General features: G+C 36.2%; 1 protein-coding gene and 1 non-coding gene across 4 annotated transcripts in view; one reads left to right on the top strand and one right to left on the bottom strand.

Moving 5' to 3' along the window:
• The window catches only part of FANCL (FA complementation group L), an 84616-nt gene that overhangs the window by 45607 nt on the left and 17655 nt on the right, over nt 1-21354 (top strand). The window lies entirely within an intron of this gene.
• LOC122237468 lies at nt 822-928 on the bottom strand. Its single transcript, XR_006216082.1, has one exon. It is a non-coding gene; the product is annotated as a U6 spliceosomal RNA (small nuclear RNA).

Genomic DNA, 21354 nt, shown 5'->3' with positions numbered 1-21354 from the left:
TTTATGTTTATCCATCAAATTAAGAACTGTCATGTCCATAATCTAGGAACTGGTTATGCTTACATTTATTTAGGTCCCTCACTTAAGGGACAGTGGTTTCTTAATCCATATTTTGCATATTTTTGTTGAATTTACACCTAAGCATTTAAAAAAATGTGTTGCTGCTGTGAATACTTGTTTAAGAAATCATATTTTCTAGGGGCACCTGGGTGTCTCAGTTGGTTAAGCATCCGGCTCTTGGTTTTGGCTCAGGTCATGATCTCATGGTTCATGAGTTGGAGCCCCATGTCAGGTTCTGCACTGACAGCTCAGAGCCTGCTTGGAATTCTCTCTCTCCCCCTCACTCCCTGCCTCTCTCTCTCTCTCTCTCTCTCTCTCTCTCTCTCTCTTTCAAAATAAATAAACTTAAAAAAATAATATTTCCTAGTTTACCATGACAGTATGGGCAAGCTATTTGTTTTTAAGTTTTTACTTTTTACTACAGTTACATAAGAACATAGTTTAAAGAGTTAGGTTACAGGGTTTTTGTTGATGTTGTTTGCTTTTTAGACCAAATAGTACTTCCTAGCCACCTTCCCACCTTTTTCTCCTTCTGCAGAGTCAGTGACTTTTAATTTTTAGCTGATCCTTTTGGTCTTAGAATATTATTTGTATTATTACGTGCTCTTGTAATTATACTGCATTTTGTTTTTGTGTTAGTCCTTATCTGTTAACTTTCCACTATAGATGAGGTTGCTGTTTCTTCTCCCACTCCACACACATGCATACTTCGTATCTTCCTGTTTTCCCCAAATAGCTATCTTTTATTTATTTACTTTTTTTTTTATATGGAATGTTTCACGAATTTGTGTGTCCTCCTTATGCACGGGCCATGCTAATCTTCTCTGTATTATTCCAATGTTAGTAGATGTGCTGCTGAGGTGAGCGTCCAAATAGTTACCTTTTAATTTTGATTATATTAATATTGAGGGTTTATATTATTATGAACACGTATGTATATTATGCAGAGATGAGCCTTGTAGTTAACCCTCATTTTTCCTTTGTCACCCTGGCTGTTGCTATTCCTAGAGTTAACAGTTACCTTACTTTGTCACTTCGGTAGTTTTCTCTGTACTTAACACTCATTCAGCCCCCAATTTCCATCACTTGTCTACATCTCCTCTTAGCCATCTATATTAGGTTTTCTGTTAGCTTTATTTTCTGGGAAATTTCATCAACTTTACCTCCTAACCTTCCTGTTGAGGTGTTTTGTTTGTTTGTTTTTTTTCTTTTTACTTCTGTCATGTTCATCTCTAAGAGTTCACTTCATAGGTATATATTTTCCCCAGAGATAGTAATATTTTTTTTTTTTTCCCTCCGCCTCTGAGTCGTTTCTATTTCCTTGAGTTGCTTTTTTGTCTAGGCTTATAATCTTTGTTTATCTGCTTGTGATGAAACGTCAGCTATAAAAAGCTCTTTGGAAGCTTTGAGTGCGTATGTGGGGCCTGTCAACTGTGAACCTTAGTGTAGAGTCATCTGAGTAGATGGTGTGATGAGGAATGCCAAATGTCAGTACCTTTTAGGGCTTTTTGAATGATTGATTGGTTGGTTAGATTTCTTGGAGAAGACTCTTCCAACCTTCTGCCTGGTAGTCTCTGAGCAAGCAGAAAACATTCCTGTGAGGTATTAAGTTGACCAAGGCTGGTGGACAGGACACCACAGCCTGAATTGGTAAGCAGTTAACCTTACGGCATCTTCTGCTGATAAGGCGGAACATCATATAGCTGTTAAAGAGACATGCTTACAGGGTAAAGTTCTATTACCATAGAGCAGATAAATAATGAGGGTGGATTTGGAGCTAAGAGGCAAAAAATGATATCCAAGTTATCACTTCGTATTTTCAGACTTTTTAATTTGGCCATTCTTGGTTGTGTATAGTAGTCATTTTTTTTCCCCTTTTTTTCCTTCCGTTTTGTTTATTGTTGATGTATTTAAATCTGTTTTCTTTAATGATTTTCTATCCACTAGCCTTGTTAAAGTCTTATCTCATAATTTGTCAATAAATTCATTGGATTTACTGTGAACATAATCATATCATTTGTAACAACAGTTTTATTTCCTCCATTCCGATCTTTACACCCCCCCCCCCCCCTTTACTGCTCTGGCTAAGCTCTCCAATACAATGTGAACTATAAATAGTAAACACAAGCGTTCTTGTATTGTTCTAGATCTCAAAGGAAAAACTTCTGAGTTTTTAATATTAGGTAGATTTTTGTCTATGTATTTCTTGTACTGAAATCCTTTAACAATAATTAATGGAATTTATTTGTATTTCCAGTTTGCTAAGAGTTTTGTTATGACTGGGAAGTTGAAATTATTAAATGTATTCTCTTTAAACATAAAGAGATAATCAAATTGTTTTTCTCCTTTAATGTTAATGTGGTGAATTATTGGATTTCCTAATATTAAACCAGTCCTGTGTTCTTGAAATAGACCCTGTTAGGTCATGGTGTATAACTGTTTATCTATTGATCACACACCTATGATCTTCGATGTATATTGTATATCGCCAGATTTCATTTCTTATATTTTTAGGAATTTGCATCTGTGAGCAATCACTTTGTTTTTTCTGCTTCCAAAATTTTGTTTTTGTTGCCTGTCTAGTTCTCCCTGTTTTTTTGTGAGATTGTGTCATGAAGAAAAAACAGCGATAACATAGTTTTAGTGCATTTTGTGGAGGGACTGAAATTAGATGTGTGTATTTAATACACCTTCCTTATCTAGTAGCTTTTACCCCCCCTTTTTTAATAGAATATTAAATATTAGATGTGTAGTTACTACTTTATTTGAATTCTGATGTATAAACTAGTTGTGAACATGGGATGTTAAAATTCATTCTTTGGTTTTGCCAGTGGGCTGCTAGTTAAAGAGAAATACTGAAATTTCTGAATAAGTGTGCTGAATACGAATGGAGTCCCACATTTCCAACTACAGGCAAGTGACAAAAGAAATAAATCCTCTTATTTTCCCTCCCACTCGTGTTATACGGAGGGGATTAGTGTGGAAAGTTCAGGGTTCTTTGGACTTTCATAGAACTTAGGAAGATAAGTAAGAGGAACTAACTTATCAAAGGTCTACTAGGGAAGTTCTATCTTATTTTTAGTGCTTTATTAGATGAAATTGTATAGCTGTCATGGTCAAGTCTTTCTTTATAGTTAACCTTGAAAAAGGACATAAACAGAAAAGCAAGAAGCAACATTTTTCAGTAGGGAACAATTTAAATGTCGCATACATTTATTTCCACTAGTAATATGTGGAGCACTGAGTCGGATCCGGACATTGTTGTGGTGAATTAGACAGGTTCTAATACCTAGGGTAGGCTTTCAGGATTAACTTTCAGTCTGATAAGGAGAGAGGTATTTAAAAAGATGATTTTAGTAAAATATGTTCAGTGTCATGATGAGCTGTTGTGATAAGGTGGAGAAGAAGCACATAATCTAACCTGATGTGACTAAGCACGTTTTCTGGATAGGATGTTACTTGAGCTCAGTGCGTCTTGAGGCATGAGAAGTTCGGTTTGGGAAGGGAGATGATACTTCAGGAGACAACTGCATTAGCCAAAGACAAAGGCATGAAATTAGGAGATAGTACATGAATTGCACAGCTTTTGGTGTTCTGTGGGCAGTCTGAGAACACTGGAGCTTTTGCTAGACTGAGGCAGCATCTAGTGTATGCGCACACCTTGTTTTACTGTGTTTTGCTTTATTGCACTTCACAGATATTTTCTTTTGTGCTTTTGTTTTTTACAAATTGAAGGTTTGTGGACTCTTGCCTTGAGGAAGTCTCTTGGCTCCGTTTTCCAATAGCATTTGATCCTTTCTGGTCCCCGTCCATTGTGGTAATTCTTACGGCATTTCAGGGTTTTTCATTATTATTTGTTATGATGATCTGTGACCAGTGAACCTTGATGTGACTATTGTGATTGTTTTGAGTCCCCGTGAATTGCACCCATTTAAGATGGTGAACTTAATCGATAAATGTGTGTGTTCTGGCTGCTGCACATACTGGCTTTCCCCCATCTTGCTCCCTTTCCCATGGCTGTCCTGTTCTCCGAGGCACAAAAATCTTGAAATTAAGCCAATTAATAACCCTAAATGGCATCTAAGTATTCAGGTGAGAAGAAGAGTTGAAGGTCTCTCACTTTAAATCAGAAGCTAGAAATGATTAAACTTAGTGAGGAACGCATGGTAAAAACCAGGATAGGCTGAAAGCTAGGCCTCTTGAGCCAAACACTAAACCAGGTTATGAATGCAAAGAAGTTCTTGAAAGGGATTAAAAGTGTTACTCCAGTGAACACATAAGCAAACACACAAATGATAAGAAAGCAAAACTGTTTAGTGTTTTCGAGCGGTCTGGGTAGAAAGGCAAACCAGTCACAGCATTCTTCTAAGCCAAAGCCTAATGCAGAGCAAAGCCTTAACTCTCGTCAATTCTGTGAAGGCAGGGAAGAGGTGAGGAAGTACCAGAAGGAAGGTTTGAGGCTGCAGAGGTTGGTTCATGAGGTTCAAGGAAAGAAGTCCTCTCTAAAGCATAAAAGGGCAAGGTGAAGCAGCAAGTGCCGATCTAAAGCTGCAGTAACTTTATTCGAAAGATCTAGCTAAGATAGTGAATGAAGGTGGCTACACTAAAGAAGAGATTTTCTGTGTAGACAAAGCAGCATTCTTTGCAAGATGCTGCCATCTGGGACTTGCATAGCGAGAGAGAAGTCAATGCCTGGCCTCATAAGCTTCAAATGACAAGTTGACTGCCTTTTTAAGGCCTAATGCACCTGGTGACTTTAAGTTGAAGCCGGTGCTCATTTACCATTCGGAAGATCCTAGAGCTCTTAAGAATGATGCTATATCAGCTCTGCCCATGCTCTATAAATGGAACAACAAAGCCTGGGAGACATCCCATCTGTTTACAACATGGTAAGAAAAAAAAAAGATTACTTTTAAAAATGTCACTACTCATTGACAATGTACCTGGTCACTCAAGAGCTCTGATGGAGATCTACAAGGAGATTCATGTTTTCATGTCTGTTAGTGCAACATCCATTCTGAAGCCTGTGGATCAAGGGATGATTTTGACTTTCACGTCTTAATATTTAAGAAATGCATTTTGTAAGGCCATAGCCCTGTAGCCTCCAGATCTGGGAAAAAAATTGAAAACCTTCTGGAAGGGATTCACAGTTGTAGATGCCGTAAGAACATTCGTGATTGATGGGAAGAGGTCAAAATACCTACATGAACAGGAGTCTGGAAGAAGTTGTTGCAAACCCTCATGGAAGACTTTAAGGGTTCAAGACTTCAGTGGAAATGTGGTGCAGATGTGGGGGAAACATCAAGAGAACTAGACTTGGAATTGGAACCTGAAGGTGAGACTGACTTGCTTCAATCTCCTGATCAAACTTTAACGGGTAAGGAATTATTTCTTATGAATGAGCAAAGAAATTGTTTTTTTTTTTGAGATAGAGTCTACACCAGGCAAAGATGCTGTGAAGACTGTCGAAATGACGGCAAGGGATTAGATATTACAGAAACTTAGTTGATAAAGCAGTGGTGGAGTTTGAGAGAATTGACTGTAGTGTGGGTCAGATGCTGTCAACCAGCATTGCATGCCACAGAGAAATTGTTTGTGAAGGGGAGGAAGTCCCTCAGTGACTCAAACTTCATTGTTGTCATATCTTAAGAAATTAGTGCAGCCACTCTAACCTCCAGCAGCCACTACCCTTGTCAGTTTGCTGCCATCAACGTCGAGACAAGACCCTCTTCAGGCAGAAAGATAGGACTCTGAAAGCTCGGGGGATAGTTAGCACTTTCTGGCAATAATGTGTTTTGTTTTTTTTTTTAATAAAAGAACATTATTTTACACATACGTTATTGCGCACTTAATAGGTCACAGTGCAGTATCAACGTAACTTTTACATGCACCGGGAAACCAAAAAATTCATTTGACTTGCTTTAGTGCAACATTTGCTTTATCGTGATAACCACTTCAGTGCAGTGGTCTGGAATCAAACCCACAGCATATGGAAGATGAGCCTGTAATGTCCTTGTCTTTTGTAACCTATTTTAATTTAAAGTCTGCTTTGATAATTAGTATTGCCACCCCTGCTCTCTTTTAGCTGTTATTTGCACAGAATATCTTTTTTCATCCTTTCACTTTTAACCTTTTTGTCTCTGTGGATTTAAAGTGAGACTCTTACAGACAGCATATAGTTGGAACATGTGTTTTTATCCATTAGCCAATCTGTGTGTCTTTTGTTTTTTTTTTTTTTTTTTTGGTTCTTGCATATACATTTCTTACTGAAAAACTCATTCATAAATTAACGTACAAAAATGTACAAACACATGATTAAATAATGATGAAGGACTGTTTTTGCGGCAGATATTTTTTGAAGGTACCTTTAGATTTCCGTGTAAAAATGCACACTTGGTACCTCTTAAAACATAAGAACAAACTCAAGAAAAACATAGTGACAAAAGTAAGCTAGCTTACTTTCGATGCCGTTGTCCATTGTGAATGGATACAATCAGTACATGTGGCTGTTACTCACCTGTTAATGTCTGTGGTAGAGGAGCTCTAACAAAAGGGCCCCTGTAATGTTAAAATGAATATTTTTGCAATAACCCCCGTCCCCCAAGAAAGAAATGAAAGGAGAAACCTTTCCCTGCATGCAGCAATCAGACAAGACTGATTTAAGGGGTCACCCGTCAGTAGCCTTAAAGAATTTTAGCTGCCAAAATATGTACAAGGTCACATTTGGTTCTTATTGAAATCTGTCTTTTGATTGGAGAGTTTAATCCATTAATATTTAAAGTAATTACTGATAAGGGGGGACATTTCTGTCATGTTGCTGCTGTTTTCCATATGTCTTATTTTGTCCCTTAGTTTTTGCATTACTGTTTTATTTAGACTTAGTTAAAATTTTCTAGTTAAACATTTAAATTTCTCCTTTTTGTGTATATGTAATAGATATTTTCTCTGTGATTACCAGGGGGATTACATTTAATATCTTGAAGGTATAACCTTCTAACTTGAATTTATACCAGCTTGACTTCGAAAACATATACAACCTTTGGTCCTTTGCAACTCTGTACCTGTGCTTTTCAGTTGTTATCACAAAGTTACATTTTTATACATTGTGTGCCCCCAAACTACCAACTAATAATTTTTTAAATGCATTTGTCTCCTATAGAAAGCAAAATGCAGAGTTACAGACCAAAGTTACAAATAATGCTAGCTTTTAGACTAATTGTTATAAAAATGTGTTAGTCTCTTAAATCTTAAAGGAAACAAAGTAGTGTTAAGCCATTGTTTATGATAATACTAGCTTTTATAATTGCCCATGTAATTACCTTTACTGAGATCTTTATTTCTTCAAAGGGCTTCATGTTACTGTCTACTGTCCTTTCATTTCAACCTGTGAGACTCCCTTGAGCATTTCCTGCAGTGTAGGTCTAATGATAGAACTACTTCAGCTTTTATTCAGCTGGGAATGTCTTAATTTCTTCTTCTCTTATGAAGGACAGTTTTGCCAAGATTTTTGGTTGTAAGTTGTTTTTATTTTTGTTTTAAGCACTTTGAATATATCAGCCCACAACCTTCTGGCTTTCAAAATTTCTTGGAAATCTGATTGTTTTTGAGGATCCCTTGTCTGTGATGAGTCACGTCTTGCTTTTTACAAGATTCTATCTTTGGCTTTTGAAAGTTTGTTTATAAGGTGTCCTGGTGTGGATCTCTTTGATTTCATCTTACTTAGACTTCACTGATCTCTTGGATGTTTATATTCATGTCTTTCATCAAAATTAGGATTTTTAAGGTATTATTTCTTCAAATGTTCTCTGCTACTTTCTGTCTTCTTTTGGGTCCTCACAGTGCTTGCACTGTTGATGTGCCACCTTTCCCTTAGGTTCTGTTCTCTTCATTCCTTTTTGTCTCTCTTGCTCAGATTTGATCATTTACACTGTCTCGTCTTTAAGGTCCCTACTCTTTTGCACGCTCAAATCTGCGTTTAGATTGCTTTTATGAATGTTCCATTTCAGTCATTGTACTTTCAGCTCCAAAATTTCTTTCTGGTTTCTTTTTAGGTTTTCTTTCTCTTTATTGGTATTTCCATTTTGCTCATACATCATTTTCTTGACTTTCTCCACATCTCTCTTTAATTTTTAAAGCATCCTTAAGACCATTTTTTCAGATTCTTTGTCTAGTAGGTCTACTATCAGGTCTTTTTAAGGGACCGTTTCTTTAATGTTTTTTCTTTGGATCAAGGCCACATTTTCCTGTTACTTTATGCCTTGTAATTTTGTTGTTGTTGAAAACTGGATACTTTTACTAGTGAGGTAAGTCTAGAAGTTGGATTTTCCCTTCTCCCTAGAAAGGAAAGATCATAATCTCCCGCTTTTTTATTTTATTCTTTTGGGGTTTTTTTATTATTATTATTCTCATAGGTTGTCTCTGTGCCAAGGATCAGATTAAGGTATAAGCTTATTAGGGTCTTTTCTGGTCAGTTTTGAGCCTGCATCTTTCCCTGCACTTGTATATTAACTTCCACATTCCCTCTTTATATGCAGTTACTTTTAAATGTTCACATCTTTAATGTCTGACTCCTAAAAAGGGGATAAAAAGAAAAATGATGAGGGAAGAGGGCACTGGCTCTTAAAATACTCTGCAGGAGGAGGAGAGGCTTGCAACAATCGGAGGAGATACAACAACAATGTCCAACTGCCTCTTTGCCCCTCTGAGATTAGAAGCCACATTCATATCAGAGCACAGATTGCTCCTAATTGCAAGACAAGATTCCTTTTGCCTACTCTTCCTCCTATAAGCTGTGCAAGTTGCTCCTGGAGTACCTGGAGGGCTGTTGGTCATGGGGCTGGGTGATGGAGAGCCTCTGTCAAGTGAAGAGCTGAAATAGAATTTGCAAGCCTTCAGTAGACTCCAGGGTTCCAAAATAGATATATCACACAGGTTCTATCAGTGTAAATGCTGTCTAGGTGGGAGACAGATTCCTGGTGTTTTCTACTCAGCCATCTACTCAGAATCATCTCCTAATTAACTTGATGTTGAGTTTTTATTTTATTTTTTTTAATGGTCTACATTTTGAGAGTGCCTACTAATTGTCAGCATGCACTTGACAGATGTTTCTTTCTTTTCTTTTCTTTTCCCTTCTTTTCTCTTTTCTCTTCTTTTCTTTTCTTTTTTTTTCTTGGCTGCTGTAGTCATTCTGTAATGGCTGTTTATGAAGTGACTGTATTTCATTTGACTTTGTGGGTAGATACCCTCTTCTTAGGACTTATAAATAGTAGCAAATCTTTTTTTTTTTTTCTTTTTGAGCAAGAGACGGGGTGGGGGGGAGAGGGAGCTGGAAAGGGCAGAAGGAAAGGGAGAGAGAGAACCTTAATGTGGCTTCATGCCCAGTGGAGCCTTCCAGCGGGGCTTGACCTCACAACTGTGAGATCATGACCTTAGCCGAAGTCAAGAGTCAGACACTTAACCAACTGACCCACCCAGATGCCCCTAGTAGCACATCTTTTAAGTCATCATCAGCAGTGGTCAGTTACAGTCAAAATAAGGTTAAGTATTGGAAGAGTTGATACATTCCGTGTGGATTGCTTGACAGAGAATAGCATTTGATTAAATAGGTGTAGTTATAGAGCTATCTACAGAAAATGTGGAGAACATCAATGAAGCTTGCAAATAAGATCAAATGAACTGAATATTTAAGAGATTTACTATCTCTTTAAAGATATCTGATTAGAAATACTGCAATTAATATTAAAATTAAGTTTCTTAAAAAAGTTTAATCTTGATATTTCCTTATTCTATTGAAGCTTTTTGAATCCCCTAGAGATAAAGACAAAAATGATTATTAGAGGATTTATCTGCACATATTATAGGAAAGTATAAAAAAAAATCAGAATGGAAAGCAACTGTTGCAAGTACCAGAAAATTATGCTATTAATTTAAGTGTCATCAGAGCACAAAAGATCACATTCCGGGACTGTGAGAAAATTATTAAAATACTGGAAATAATAGTACTTAAGATGAAGATATTATACTCTAAGATCTGGTTAAGTGACTGACATTATTATATCACTTCAGGTATTATAAAAGTAACAAAATGCTTTTAAAGATAATAAGCATTACATTTTTGAGATTGGCAGTGTTCACACTTTTCTGCTTAAGTGCTTTCCTAGTTTAACATAATTTAATAACAGTTATGGGAGAATAGTTAACATCTGAGTTCTCCTATATATCTTTTCTCCTTCCTTCTCCAGTATATACACATTTTATATAACTATATATGTATAAAACATAAAATTTCATTCTCTAAGTGATGAGTTTATGGACAGTTATTTTTTGCCTTTGTCCTTGGCATTAGAAATACTGCTACTTTATAATTTTTTAGCTCCTAATTATTGATTAATCTGCAAAAATAATCCTGCTTTGTAGATACATTACTACCCAGAAGTCATAACAAGTGGTTTTTTTTAACAGCTTTATTAAGGTATAATTGATGTACAATAAACTGAATATAAAGTGTACAGTTTGAGTTTTGACAAATGTTTACACCTGTGAAATCAACCCCGCAATCAAGATAATAAACATTTCCATTATGTCCAAGTTTCCCCACTTCCCTTTGTCAGGTGAACATGGTAGCTCCCTACTCCCCTTTGTGATCTCTCTGTCCTTCTTGTTCCTCCCGCTGGTCCCCAGGCAACTACTGATATGCATTCTAGAATTTTGTATAATTCTGTGTGTTCTTTTCTGTCAGATTTCTTTCCTCAGCATAGAGATTCTTCCATATGTGGCATATAATAACAGTTCATTCTTTTTAGGCCAAGTAGTACTCCATTATATGGATTTGCTATATATTGTCCATTTACTTGTTGATGGACATAAGAATAGATTTTAAGATTTGGCTATTATAGATAGAGCTGCTGTTAATATTATGTGATGTCATTATATGAACATATGCTTTCATTTCCCTATAGCAAACACCTAGGGGTGGAATGAATGGTGGATCATATAAAAGGTGTATGTTTAATTTAAGAAACTGCTAACATCTAAAATTTTTTTAACTAATTTAATTGAAAAAAAACTGTAGAAACTGTTTTAAAACTTTAAACTGTTTCAAAACCAGTTGCTTAAGAAAGTGGTTGTTGGGGCACCTGGGTGGCTCAGCCAGTTAAGCACCCAACTCTCGATTTTGGCTCAGGTCAGGATATCACAGTTGTGACATTGAGCCCCACATTGAGCTCTGAGCTGAGCATGGAGCCTGCTTAAGATATATTCATTCATTCATTCATTCATTTTTCTCTCATGTATGTATGTGTATATATATATATACACATACATACATATATATGTATGTATATATATGTATATATTTGTATGTATATATATACGTGTATATATATGTGTGTATATATACATATACACACATATATATATACGTATATGTGTATACATATATACGTGTATATATATGTGTGTATATATATACACACATATATATACACGTATATATATAATCTGTCTCTTACCCTCTCCCCTGCTTGTTCTCTTTCTCTACAATTTTGTTCACATTTGGTTTGGCCAGTCTTTCTCATTTTAGCCATCCTAATAGTGTGTAGTGAAAAGTCATTGTGATTTTAATTGCATTCCTTTAGTGACCAATAATGTTGAACATATTTTTTATGTGTTTGTCACCTATATATCTCCTCTGGTGAAGTATCTGCAAATTTTTTGCCCAAACGACCTAATTAGATGGAGAGATAGTCTACACTAATGCATTAGACTACTCAGTATTGTTAAGATGTCATTTCTCTTCAAATTGATCTATAGATTCAATATAATCCCAGTCAGAATTCCAACAGATTTAGTTTAGAAATTGACAATATAATTCTAAACTACATAAGGAAAATGCAAAGGATCTAAAATAGAGAAACTGAAAAAGACAAAGTTAAAGAACTAATGTGACCTGATTTCAGGACACAAATTACATTTATCAAGATAATGTGGCATTATCGTAGAAATACTCCTTGACTGGAGATGGGGTTATGTCCTGATAAACACATTGTAAGTTAAAAATACTGTAAGTTGAAAATGCAATTAATAACACACGTAACCTACCAAACCTCATAGCTTAGCCCAGCCTGCCTTAAACATGCTCAGAACACTTACGTTAGCCCAGAGTTGGGCAAGATCATCTAACAAAGGCTATTTTATAATAATGGGTTGAAAATCTCATATAATTTATTGAATCCTGTACTGAAAGTGAAAAGCAGAATGGTTGTATGGGTGCAGCATGGTTGTTTACCTTCGTGATTGCATGGCTCACTGGGAGCTGTGGCTTGCTGCCACTGCCCGGCATCACAAGAATATCCTACTGCATATTATTAGCCTGGAAAGATCAGGATTCAACATTTGAAGTACACATTCTACTGCCTGCGTACCAGTTTTCATACTGTTGTAAAGTTGGAATATCCCAAGTTAGACCGTTGAAGTTGGGGACTGCGCGTATACCTATACAACTGTTTGTGTATACAAAGAACTATTGTTAGTAAAGGTGGAAAGATAATTCAGTGTGGAGGAAAGCCTGTCTTTTCAATAAATGGGGCTGAAACAATTTGCTGTATGCAAAAGATGAACTTCAATCTGTATACAAAAATTAACCCCATTAGGGTGCCTGGGTGGCTCAGTCGGTTAAGCGTCCGACTTCGGCTCCGGTCACGATCTCACAGTCTGTGAGTTCGAGCCCCGCGTCAGGCTCTGGGCTGATGGCTCAGAGCCTGGAGCCTGCTTCCGATTCTGTGTCTCCCTCTCTCTTTGCCCCTCCCCCGTTCATGCTCTGTCTTTCTCTGTCTCAAAAATAAATAAACGTTAAAAAAAAATTTAAAAAAAAATTAACTCCAAGTGGATTATGAACTTAATGAAAAACCTAAGGCAGTGAAACTTCTGGAACCACAAAGAACAGCTTTGGAACTTCCGGATTTCTTAATTTTTTTAATGTCTGTTCATTTTTGAGAGAGACAGAGCACAAATGGGAGAGGGCCCAATGGAGACATAGAATCTGAGGCAGGTTCCAGGCTCTGAGCTGTCAGCACAGAGCCCGATGAGGGGCTCCCTCCCACTCACGAACTGTGAGATCGTGACCTGAGCCAAAGTTGGACACTTAACGAACTAAGCCACCCAGGCACCCCTGGGATTTCTTAATATAACACCCAAAGCGAGATCCATATAAGAACAAATTGATAAATTGGATTTAATCAAAGTTAAAATTTTCTTTTCTTGAAAAATACTGTTAAGAGACTGAAAAGACAAGCCACAGACTAAGACAGAATATTTGCGAATTACTTATCTGATAATGGACTTCTATTTAGAATATGTAATGAGTTTTCAAAGCTCAATAATAAGACAACAACCCAAAATGAGCTGACTTTTTTTATAGACATGTATTTTGGATACTTCAGAGATCTCCCTTTTTTTATCAAAATTTTATATAAATTGATTTTGTGAGGAAAAATTTTTAAAAATATATTTATTTACCTTTTAGGGAATTGCCCACGTGTCCCTTCCTTTGTTGGCAAATGGCTAGGAATCCGGTAATTCTTGCTCCCTCTTTCACTTCCATTGCATTCACTTTTTACTTGGCCACATCCCTTCAGTCAGCTGCAGACAAAACCCCTCACCTCAACTCTACCACTGCTTTGTTCTTTGTCCCAGGGCTTTTCTAATGCCAGGACCAAGGGTGCCTAGAGGAGCATCCATGTATACATGCAAATGTGGAAGTGTGAGAATTATCCCTTTTAGAGCAACTTGACCATTTGAGAACAGAGGCCAGTGAATAAATGTTTTGAGCTCCCCTTTTGGGGCACTGATTCTGAGCTTTCTCTACAACTCACAGGGCCAACCGTTGACCACAGTGACCAGCTTGACAGTACACCCTTATTTTGGCTTTCTGTCCTATTTCACTTTTCCCAGCACCCCCTCCCTCTCAGTCCCTAAGATTATTGCCAATAGCCTATGTACACATAAGCTCTTGTCTCAGAGTTTGCTTTTGTGGGGAGACCCCAAGCTCAAATTATCCTTGCATATATCACTTACTGTTACAGCTACAGATAAAGATGATGTAGAATAAGGGTCCAAATGTACCAATCATCCTTATGGCCCAGGAATTTACCTTCTTAAAAATCATTGCTTTTAGCTTATTTGATTTTTCTTTTTTTTTAAAGATTGAACAAGACCTATGCAACTATGTATGACCTTCTAAGCAATATAACTTGACAGGCCTTCTTTAAAATCAATTTATAAATCAAAGACTACACTAGTTTGCTTTCAGGTGATGTCCTTGCTCCTACAAAATTTCTAGGAGCAATCCCAGTTGCTATCTGCTTCCTTGACTTGTCACCACCACTTGGAAAATTTTATGTGACTTGTGTATAGCAGTGGGCCATAGGCACTAACTTCTTAGCTTGTACTTGTACTTAATTTCGTAGAATGTAAAAAAAAAAAAAAAAAATCCTCAGTATTTAAGTAATAGGTACTAGCATGCCTTGAAAAGAGTTTAGACTTAAGCATACAGACAATTCATGAGTGGACAATAACACTGTGGAAAACAGATCATTGATTTCTTTCTCTAAAAGTACATTGTCTAGTCCTGGAGCTAATTAGAACATTTTTATCTACCTCCCTGTTCATTGGCTATGCTTCATAAGAAAATATGGGACCATTTAAGGTTTTTAGAATGATATAATCTAGTCTTCTGATGGTTTATTTTATTTATTAAACATGAACTATATATAATAACCAAGTTGACCTTTCTGTGCTCAAATATCAAGGCACTTGATTCATGCACATCCTCTAGCAATAAAAGTGGGCAAGCATTGCTAACTGTGTTTTAGCGTAAAACTAGTCAGGAAATAGAATAAGCCTTTTAGGTTTTTGTTGTGTTTTGTTTTTCTAATTTTTTTAATGTTTATTTTTGAGAGAGAGAGAGACAGAGAGAGAGAGAGAGAGAGAGAAACAGAGCATGACTGGAGGAGGAGCAGAAAGAGAGCCACAGAATCCGAAGCAGGCTCCAGGCTCTGAGCTGTCAGCACAGAGCCTGACACCGGGCTCGAACCCACGAACCATGAGATTATGACCTGAGCCAAAGTCGGACGCTCAACCGACTGAATCACCCATGTGCCCCATCTTTTAGTTTTTTTGTAAGGCATCTGTAGACCTTTGACCAGACAAACTTTCTATTGGTTCATGATCTCAAGGTTTAAATACCAAATCTATCACACTGAACAGACTGCTTGCTTAGAAATCTTTTCAGTTGTGTTGTTGAGAAATTTTCAGTGAATCAGTGCAGGGATCCCACATATAGATCTTCCCACTGAGAAGTCCACACACACAACAGTCTAGGTATTCTGATTTCAGAGCAGAAAATTTCATTAAGTGCCTGAGGTGAACTTAATATTAGATTGATCTCTTATTATCTTTATGCCTGCTCTTTTCAAATTTTGTCGAGATGCCTATTTTTTCCGACTTTTTTCTTGAGATTAATACATTCTTGTTATTTTCTGACCTTTGGTTTTCACAAAGGAAGATTGGACTCCATACCAGAGAATATCTCCCCTGTTAACTTAGCTCTTGTGTTCCCTGTGCATGTAATGTTATAAATGTAGTTTTCCAGTTTCTGGTGTTGGGTATGTGCCTTTGTTTCTGTTAAAGTTTTACCCCACATGAAAATACACAGACTGCAAGATAGTGTGGTTGGTATGCCTCAACATGGGCCCTTGCTGCAAATCTTTGGAGCAGGTAGAGTATAGAATGTCCTCTTCCCACCTTGTTTTATATTTTCTAGCTTTCTCAGGATTTCTTTTTTTTTTTTTCTTTTTAACGTTTTAAGGACAAGAGGTTGTTTAGCATCCTGTCTTCTCCTTTCTCCTACCACAGCAAGGTTAAAGCGTTGGGTTTCTGCATCATTATTTTTGTTACTGGGAACTTAAGGCTCTTGCGTGTGTGTGTTTATGGGATTTTTGTTGTTTGTGCTTTTGCTTTTGTTTTTTGCTGCTTATTTCTGTTGTCTTTCTTCTCTAGTTTTTTCCCAGCTTATGTCTTTGTTCCTCTATTTCATTTCCTTTTAATCATGGTATTATATATGTGTTCAAAAAAAAAAAAAAGGCATTTTCCTTTGGTTAGTAAATTAATCCCTTGCAGTATTCTGGGTGTAATTTTTGGATCTTTGCCATGTTATAGTTATGTAACTGCTTTTCTATTCCTTCTAGAAATTTGTGGTTCTTAACCTATTCCAAAACCTTTGAGTTTTTGGAAGACTGATTTTTTTTTTTTTATATTAGAAAATAATAGTGTTATGTAATGCATCATGGACTTCTCTTCTTGAATACATGGGGATAAAAGATATAATGTAGTCCAAATAGTTTGATTCTGGTATGAAAGTTCTTTTGATTAAAAAGGAAATGATTATGTTCAGGCATATAAGTTGTTCATATTTAATGGTTATACTTCTATATAATTTGAGTGAGAAAATCGGTTTGTAAACACGAGTTGGAAATAATGGGTGTATGTTGTAGTAATTGGCATCTTGAAAGATAGGTACTTTTTAATTTTTTTTTAATTTAATGTTTATTCTTGAGAGAGAGAGACAGAGCATGAGTGAGGAAGGGGCAGAGTCAGAGAAGGACACAGAATCTGAGGCAGGCTCCAGGCTCTGAACTGTCAGCACAGAGCCCAACGTGGAGCTTGAACTCACTAGCTGTCAGATCATGACCTGAGCTGAAGTCAGACACTTAACTGACTGAGCCACCCAGGAGCCCCAGGAAAGATAGGTACTTTTAAGTGGACAGAATTACCTATGGATTTTCAAATAGTTAATTGAGTTCTTGGCTACTAGAGCTGGAAGTCACCTTAGAAGTTATCTACTGCACACCCATATTTATAGATGCAGTGTTAAGGCTTTAAGTTGCTGAGTATGTCTTGATCAAATAGTTTGTTACCATCAAGATGATAGCTGAGACCTCATTGTGTACTGGATGCTCTTATCTTTGTATCAGAGATCCCAACATAGATCTGACACATAGTTGAAATATTAGTTTCATTAAATTAAGGGTTATGTATCTTTTCACTATACTGTGCACATCATGAAATGAAAGGATGGCTAACAGACCGTTTATTTTTATTTTTACATACGCTTTTTTATGATTGTAAAAGTAATACATATTATAGGTAATATGGAGAAGTACAAGAAGAAAATAAAAATTGTCGTAAAAAGGGTTAAAACTACATTAGAGACCGTTGAAACATGGGAACAAAGTCATTGGAGCCAAATCAGAATAAAACCACTGTGGATAATTCTGGAATAGATTAAAGGCATGAATCATGGTCTTGTATGATCTACAAGATGCTCACCTCTTCAGTGAGGTTTTAAAATAAAACAGTAACTAATAACAGGAGTGTTGTAAGAGAGAAGCTAACCTGTGGAACTGAGCTATCTCAGCTTTGAAGGAAGAATTGCTCTGGTAAAAGCAGACCCCCGTCTGGTACACCTCATTTTTCTCATCGTCCTCTAATTCATCTCTTCTCTTTCTCTTACCTGAAGTGTTGCACTTAGAGAAGTTATGTGTAAACTTATGAGGTTGAGTATTTTTTATTTGATCATGTGTATTCTTTTCTTTGGGGAATTATCTCTTCATCCCCCCCTTTTTTAAAAATTCCTATATACTCTTTTTTTTTTTTTACTGATTTTTTCAATAACCTTTTTATGTCAAGAGTATTGATACTTTAATACAATAGGTATTTTTCAGTTTACTGTTTTCGTTCATGAGCTGTGAACTTCTCCAGATCAAGGACTATATGACTATAATAATGTCTATCAATTTTTAAACATATATATATATATATATATATATGTTTATATATATATATGCATGCTATCATGCATATATATATATATATATATATGCATATATATATATATGCATGCTAATCAGTTAAGCATTTTACACACATTATCTCACTCAAGTTTTGTAAGGATTAACACTATTTCCATGTTGTAGAAGCTGAGTGAGATTAATTTGCTGAGAAAGATGCAGCTAGCATTAAGAGGACAGGGCTAGGAATGAGACTCAAGATTTGACTACCAAGTCCATCATTCTTAATATGTTGTGTTGTATCTCATATTTCTTTAGATCAACCCATATCTACGATAGACCATAACTCTTAGTAGACATGTTTTGTACATTTGCTGGATTGAATTATTAACACATAACTCATTTTGTATATTATTTGCTTATTTAATTTTGTATAATTCGGTGTGCTGTAAATGAGAACATACATTCTTTTGCTTCTTTTATTTACTGAAGTGTAGTTGACACACACATTAGTTTCACCTGTACAACATGGTGCTTCAAAAGGCTATACTTGGTGCTGTGCTCACCACGGGTGTAGCACCAGCTGTCACCATAAAGTGTCATCACGGTACCATTGACTGTATTTCCTGTGCTGTACCTTGATCACCATGACTTATTCATTCCATAACTGGAAGCCTATGTCTCCTACTCTTCTTCCCTGTTTGCCCTCCCCGCAAACTTCCCTTCCCTCTGGCAACCATCAGTTCTCTGTATTTATGGATCTGTTTCTGCTTTTTGTTTATGTGTTTGTTTTGCTTTTTAGATTCCACATTTAAGTGAAATCATATAATATTTGTCTCTCTCTGCATTCAGTTCTTAACCCAGATACCTTATGAAATATGGTTACAAATTGATTGTTCTAAGTTGAAGTTAAAACTTTTTTCCATAGTTCTAATTTTATAAAACGTGTTCATTTTTACAAATGTATTGTATACCTTCCTAAATCCCAAAATTATGATTAAAATGTTATTTAAAAACAGCCAAATTAAAATATTATGATGTAAATGTTCTTAAGGATGCTATTTTCCTCATAAACTGGGCCACCTGAATTTTTTTTTTAAGTTTTATTTATTTTGAGAGAGAGAGCATGAGCATGGAAGGGGCAGACAGAGAGGAGATAGAATCTCAAGCAGACTCCGTGCTTTTAGCCCAGAGCCCGAGGTGGGTTCGATCTCATAAACCGTGAGATCATGACCTGAGCTGAAATCAAGAGTCACATGCTTAACCAGCTGCCCCAAATCTTTTGTTAATTGAACTGTACGATACAGTGTTATATTAGTTTCAGGTGTAGAACATATTGATTTGACAATTCTATATATTACTCAATGTTTACCATGATAAATGTAGTCCATCTGTCTTCACACAATGTTATTACGGTATTATTGACTGCATTCCCTATGCTGTACTTTTCATCTTCGTGACCTATTTTTTAACAGGAAGTTTGAGCTTCTTAATCCCCTTTATCTGTTTCACCTCTCACCACCCCCCTACACCAGTTTATTCTCTATATTTGAGTTTTTTGTTTGTTTTTTAGATTCTACATAAAATGAGATCATAAGGTATTTGTTTTTGATTCATTTCACTTAGCTTAATACCCTCTAGGTTCATCCATATTGTTACAAAGGTCAAGATCTTACCCTTTTTGTGGCTGCATAATATTCCATTGTGTATTATGTATACACATAGAAACCCCACATCTCCTTTATCCATTCATTTATCAGTGGACACTTGGGTTGCTTTCATATTTTGCCTGCCATAAATAATGCTGCAACCAACAGAGGGGTGCATACATCTTTTTGAATTAATTTTTTTCTATTCTTTGGGTAGTGGAATTCAGTGGAATTCAGTAGTGGAATTACTGAATCATATGTTTTTATTTTTAATTTTTTTGAGGAGCTGATACACTGATTTCCACAGGGGCTGCACCAGTTTACATTCTCACCAACAGTATACAGGGATTCATTTTTCCACATCCTCCCCAACATTGTGATTTCTTTTTTTGATTCTAGTCATTCTGATAGGTGTAGGCTGATTAATCATTGTGGTTTTGATTTGCATTTCACTGATACGACTAACGATGTCAAATATCTTTTCATGTGTTTGGTGGCCATCTGTAGGCCTTCTTTGGAAAAATGTCTATTCAGGTCCTCTGCCCATTTTCTAATTGTTTTTTGTTTGTGTTTTGGTGTTTAGGAGTGTAAGTTCTTTATATATTTTGGATATTAACCTCTTATTGGATGTATTATTGCCAGTATATTTTCCCATTCATCAGGTTTCCTTTTTGTTTTGTTGATAGTTTCCTTCACTGTGCAAAACCTTTTCCTTTTGGTATAGTCCTAGAAATTTTTTTTTTTTTTGCTTTCATTTTTCTTGCCTGGGGAGTCACATTTAGAAAAATGCTGCTAAGGCTGATATCAGAGATTTCTTCCTATTGTTTCTTCCAGGATTTTTGTGGTTTCAGGTTTCACATTTAGGTCTTTAATCAATTTTTTTTATTTTATTTTTGAGAGAGAGAGAGACAGAGTGCTAGTGGGGAAGGGGCAGAGAGAGAGAGAGGGAGACAGAGAATCTAAAGCAGGCTCCAAGCTGTCAGCACTCTATGCTGACATGGGACTAACTCACGAACTGCAGGATCATGACCTGAGCCGAAGTTTGAGGCTTCACTGACTGAGCCATCCAGGCGTCCCAGGTCTTTAATCCATTTTGAGTTTTCTTTTGTGTGTGGTATAAGAAAGTGGTTCAGTTTCATTTTTTTGCATGTAGCTGTCCAGTTTTCCCAGCACCATCGATTGAAGATACAGTCTTCTTTCCATTGTATATTCTTGCCTCCTTTGCCATAGGTTGATTGACCACATAGGCATGGGCTTAATTTGGGCTCTTTATTCTGTTCCATTGATCTGTGTGTCTATTTTTGTGCCAGTACCATACTGTTTTAATTACCACATATGATTGTAGCGTATCTTGGGATTATGACACCTTCAGTTTTGTTCTTTTTTCTCAAAATTTCTTTGGCTACTACAGGTCTTCTGTCCTTCCACACAAATTTTAGTATTTGTTCTAGTTCTGTGAAAAATGCTGTTGGTATTTTGATGGGATTGTATTGAATCTATAGATTGCTTTGGGTAGTATGGACATTTCAACAATATTAATTCTAATCCATGAGCATGGAACATCTACTTGTTTTTGTCATCTTCAGTTTCTTTCATTAGTGTTTTATAGTTTTCAGGGTACAGCAGCAGGTCTTTCACCTTCTCAATTAAGTTTAGCCCTAGGTTTTTAATTTTTTTGGTGTAATTGTAAATGATATTGTTTTCTTAATTTCTGTATATTGATTTTGTATCCTGTAATTTATCAGTTCTAATAGTTTTTTGGTGGAGTCTTTAGGGTTTTCTATGTGTAGGATCATGTC

Source organism: Panthera tigris, chromosome A3, assembly GCF_018350195.1.
Source record: "Panthera tigris isolate Pti1 chromosome A3, P.tigris_Pti1_mat1.1, whole genome shotgun sequence".
Taxonomy (NCBI): domain Eukaryota; kingdom Metazoa; phylum Chordata; class Mammalia; order Carnivora; family Felidae; genus Panthera; species Panthera tigris.
The sequence above is the reverse complement of the archived record's forward strand: the minus strand, read 5'-3'. Positions and strand labels throughout refer to the sequence as shown.